The following is a 5307-nucleotide window of genomic DNA, read 5'->3' on the forward strand; positions in this document are numbered from 1 at the left end:
AGGAGTTTGTGTTTAGAAGGAACATCATTCTAAATACTCCTACATGCAAAATCAAAACCAACTAACAGACAAAACAAACCAAAGTTCTCTGTGGGAAACATTATTCTTGAGGACCTCCAGGAAGTCATTTTTACAACCCTTCTTGAAAAATTCATTTAAGAATTTATTATAGATAAGAGAATCTGACAGTCATTTGTAAATTCCATTCTATGATGAAATTGTGCAGCTGGAAACTTGAGGAATGAACTAAGATTTTACATTTTAGACCTTAGAAGTGACTTCAAAACAGCAACCCTCATTATATCTTTGGACGCTGATTTTCCTACTCCCTCTCTAATTTCAGGACATTAAATTGCCAGTTGTAAAAACAGATAAAAGTATTCAGAAATTTAAGACACAACTATCAAAGGTATGAATCAAAATATACACATATCAAAATACAAAATGTTAAAAGTATATAATCATATATGATATAACTACAAGTATTATGCATTATATATTTATATATACATTCTAACTTTTTATATCAATAATTGTCTCATTTTAAAAATATTTAAAATATCAAGATATGTTGACATATGTCTACATGTGTACATGAATCAGTGGGAGACATACTGATTTATATAAAATCATTGACAAAAGCAGCTTCTTGATGCAGAAAGTCAGCAGAAAATATATGAACACATCTAATTATAAAGGATGGGAGCTATAAATGAAAAGATTTGCATAAAGATACTAAAGCTGAATTAAGTCAAGGGAAGTCTCTAAGCTCTTTTTTCAAAAATAACTTAAATATAGTTCTCTGCAATTATATTTCACAATATATTAATTCTCTTTCCCTAAGGGATTCCATTTTGCATGGAACCTAAATAAACTTGACAAAACTCTGCTGATACTGGATTTAATTACCAGACCTAATTCTTCAGTACTAGAAGTAAACCAAAGAACTGGGGGGAAATGTTGAATAGAGATCTGAGTGACCTAGCTAACTGGAAGGGAACAGCACTTTTGATTAATTAAAAGGACAAGCACTTCATCTTAAAATGTCCAAAGGTGAGATACATAGAAATAAATAAATCTATAACACTGTTTGATAGCACTTCTCCAGTAACCCTGTGGAGTATCTTTTCATATTATAACATGTGAAATATCAAGAAGCATATTTTTGCAGGCATTTTTCTACATCTAAAGTAAAACTTAAAGTTGTTTTGAGCCTTTAGAATATGCATTTTTACTTCTCGTAAAAAAAAATTTCTTACATTTTCAGGGTTACTTTTACTGTAAAGGTCACCAACTGTAATTGGTTGCAGTATTTTGTATGGCTCAGTTGGAGTTGGCAAGAGATTGTTAAGTGAGAAATAACTTTTGGAGCTTCTAAACAGAGTCGTGTTTGTCCTTACAAGATGAATTGCCTCCATAGCAATGAACTACAATGATTCTACGTTCAAACATATAGAAACGTTCATTCTTCCCTTTGCAAAGCCATCCTGCAATCAGCATTAATTAACATGCTTGTTAAAAAAGAGACCACTTTACTGATATTATTAATTCAATGCTATGTTAAAATCAAGTTTATTATTACTTCCCTAACAAATCTTGAAATTAACATATAGTCTTTAACTGCTATATTTCACTTACACAGCAATATGTTTTTAAATAGCATATGATTTGTTTGAATATGTTTCTCAAATAATGAGAGAGAGAAGAAAAGAGTTTGGCTACTTTAATAAGCCACTGCAGGGCTTATTTATTTTATGAAAATGAAGTATCACTAACCAGGAAGAGGTTATTTAAAGAGCTGTAAAATGGTTGTTGCCAAAGTAACCTCCCCCTGATTTGAGGCAAATCGTGACAGGCAAATCATGCCACAGACAAACATAACACAGCTCATTTCTCTTTCTTCTCTCCTTGCTGGAGCCTAGAGGGAAAGAACAAGCAGTTTCTCTATCCTCAGAGCTGCCTGGACCACATATGGAGTCATCTGTCACTTTAAGAAGCTGAGGGATAACGAGGTGCACATCCAGAGACAGGCAACCAGCAGGACAAGGAGCCTGGAGATCAAGTCACAGGATGAAAACCTGCAGTACCTGGGAATGTCTAGTTTGGAGAGGAGGACAATCAAGAATTACAAAGACTAATTTCAATATTTAGAGCTCTGTAATATAGAATATGTCTTAAAAAGTGTTTGTGTGGTGGCAGACAACAACATACATCTGCATCTAAGCAAGTGTCTGAGGGCAGCCCCCAGCCCAGCTCCAAGCAGTCACAAACTTCTATCCTCCTCCTCCACATCCCCTGATTTTCTTGTGGGGGACTTAGTTACTTCAGGTTTCTTCCTTGGCTCTTTTCCCTCATCCAAAAAATAGATGTACAAATAGATGTACAAAAATATATAGAAATAGAGACATATTCTTATTCAGCCATCATTATACAAGGGACGGTGTTTGCTTGGCCTGTCTATAGGAGATTTTATTACTTATGTCAAACCATAAATATATACATGTAAATATGTATATATATCATATATATAATGTTTTGATTATAAACATATTTCATGTTCCTTATAGGGAAAAATCAGAAAATGTAAAATACAGGAATTATGTATAGTCTTACTACCTAATCACTGCTAAAATTGTGCTTATTTTCCTCATGACTTTTCTCGCCCAGTATTTTAATAAAGCTGTGATCTTTGCATACAGTTGCTTTCATATACAAGTCTCTTCACTCATTAAAACATAAAGATTTTGTGTTATAAAAATACTTTTAAATATTAAATAATTTTATAGTTTTACCTTATATTATTTTCCTATTCTATCTTTTTGGAGCATTTATAATTATCCCTATTATAAATATATTATAATTATCCCTATTATAAATATATTAGGGCTTTCCTAGTAGCTCAGATGCTAAAGCATTTGCCTGCCAATGCAGGAAACACGGGTTCAATCCCTGGGTCAGGAAGATCCCCTGGAGAAGGAAATGGCAACCCACTCCAGTATTCTTGCCTGGAGAATTTTATGGACAGAGGAGCCTGCCAGGCTACAGTCCACAATATCACAAAGGGTCAGAAATGACTGAGCAACTAACACACATATAAATATATTGGATTAATTTGTTATTAATCCATCTATTTTTTCCCCTCAAAATTCTTTTTTTGCCTCATGACCCTCTCTTTTAATCATGTAGGGAAAGGACTGTTTCAGGGAAAGGACATCTTAGGGAAAGGATAAGAGGGCAGGTGAAAATAGTTCATCCTTAGCTTCCAAGTTTTAAAGCAGACTTCTGAAACTTGCAGCAAAAAAAAAAAAAAAGCAAAAAGATATTGTTTTAGTCTCAAAAGCCTGACTTTTGAGCAGCAAATAAAACCATAATGTCATGAACAATAAACTTGAAAGTATGTGAAATTAGGCAAAGTAGTTTAGAAGGGATAACAATTTATGAGGAAAGAAATATGAAGTATAAGAGGAAAGCTAGAGAGTTAGATGGCACAGGTCTCTGAAAACAGATTCTGAACATTATCACCAGGGCCAAAACTCTTGGTAGGGGGTGAGGGGAAAGAATCCCAGATAGGTTTGGGGATCTGAGCATAGAGACCAGTGCCCAGTTCCAATAGAGACTATGCAAGACGTAAGCCATAATGGGTCCCTTTATCACCATGGTGAGGTGACAGCAGGTAGAGACGATAGCATGAGAGGCACCAGAGAAAACTCCACAGAGCAAAATTTTGCATGTGCCTCCTTGAGAGGTGGGGTGGGGGGGGTCACTGAAAGAGAACATACACACTCATCACATCCCAGTGGCTGAAGGGCATGCTGTTCCCAGTCTTAACAGACTTCCAACTAGGAAGACTGACAATGAAGAAGCTATCACAACAAATTACTGCGGTCACTATGACAAGGAAGGAGTCCTAACCTACTCTTCTAGGAAAAACAGCAGTGACTCAGAATTAGTAGACGTAAGGAAAGGAAAAGTATCCCAGAGAAAGAAAACAGCTTATCCAAAGTGCCAGGAGTTAGAGAAGGATGACGTGGCCACCCATTGCCAAGCATGCATTCAGCATTTGAGGACATACATTATGTGTGTTATAAATGGAGTTTCAAATTCAGAGGCTGTGATGCCATAGTTTAAAGAAAAAAGTAGGACTAAGAACTAATACTGGAAAAATAAATTCTGTGAACAACACTTTCTCCTCTGTATTTAATAGCCTACGGTTTTGAATTTTTTATTTCCACTTAAATAGGTAAAGAGATACCTCTTTTTTCCATGATTGGAAAAGAGACAGCTAACTGCCTGTCTCGATATTCATTTTTCACTTTTTCTGATTAAAAAAAAAAAAAAAAAGAATTACTCAGTTACAGTCATATGCCTGGTTTTTCTCCAACCCAAGATGTGACCAACAGAAATAAATTCCAAACGTTGAGAAGTAAAAGTATAGAAGGTACCTCTAGGAAATCTTTAAACTTTCCTTCTTTCTGCTGCCATACAAGAATATGACCATGATGTCCAGATCTCCAGCTGCCATCTTGAAATATAAGGACAAAGTATGTACTCTAGGGCTTGTATTAATACAGTGAAGAGTGTGAAGTATCCTGACTATCAATAATCATTTAAAACCACAAGACTAGCCTACTAAATTGCTTTTACTTCAGAGAAATAAATTGTCATGTTTAACCCATTGTTATTATTTTATTTTTGGCTGTATATGCAACCAAACCTAATCCGATCTAATCCTAATACAATATGGTAAGGAGTTGATTTAGGATAGCTGATAAGTGTTCTAAATTTACAGCAAGCTCCAAAACACAAATCAGATAACTGTAAAGGTAAAAAGAAACCTAGAAGTCATTTGGTCTGTTTTGTAAACCAATCATTCTCTAGGGTAAGGCTGTTCAAAGGCTCCTCCTCACAAGAAGTAAGCCAGAAAGAAAAACACCAATACAGTATACTAACGCATATATATGGAATTTAGAAAGATGGTAACAATAACCCTGTATACGAGACAGCAAAAGAGACACTGATGTATAGAACAGTCTTCTGGACTCTGTGGGAGAGGGAGAGGGTGGGATGATTTGGGAGAATGGCATTGAAATACATATAATATCATATATGAAACGAGTTGCCAGTCCAGGTTCGATGCACGATACTGGATGCTGGGGGCTGGTTCACTGGGACGACCCAGAGGGATGGTATGGGGAGGGAGGAGGGAGGAGGGTTCAGGATGGGGAACACATGTATACCTGTGTTCATTTCGATATTTGGCAAAACCAATACAATATTGTAAAGTTTAAAAATAAAATAAAATTAAAA

The sequence above is a fragment of the Bos grunniens genome, chromosome 12 (genome assembly GCF_055505025.1).
Source record: "Bos grunniens cultivar Pamir isolate PY7600 chromosome 12, Bosgru_T2T1.0, whole genome shotgun sequence".
Taxonomy (NCBI): Eukaryota; Metazoa; Chordata; class Mammalia; order Artiodactyla; family Bovidae; genus Bos; species Bos grunniens.